This window comes from Vicugna pacos, chromosome 2 (genome assembly GCF_048564905.1).
Source record: "Vicugna pacos chromosome 2, VicPac4, whole genome shotgun sequence".
In the NCBI taxonomy this organism is placed as follows: Eukaryota; Metazoa; Chordata; class Mammalia; order Artiodactyla; family Camelidae; genus Vicugna; species Vicugna pacos.
The window spans coordinates 123,705,453-123,705,660 of record NC_132988.1 but is presented as its reverse complement, the minus strand read 5'-3'; positions in this window follow the sequence as shown (position 1 = coordinate 123,705,660).

The window sequence follows — 208 nt, the reverse complement described above, 5'->3', positions numbered from 1 at the left end:
TGAGTCTAACCCTGAGTCTAACCTTAACCCTAACCCTAACCCTAACCCTAACCCTGAGTCTAACCTTGAGTCTAACCCTGAGTCTAACCCTAACCCTAACCCTAACCCTGAGTCTAACCCTAACCCTAACCCTGAGTCTAACCCTGAGTCTAACCCTGAGTCTAACCCTGAGTCTAACCCTAACCCTGAGTCTAACCCTAACCCTAAC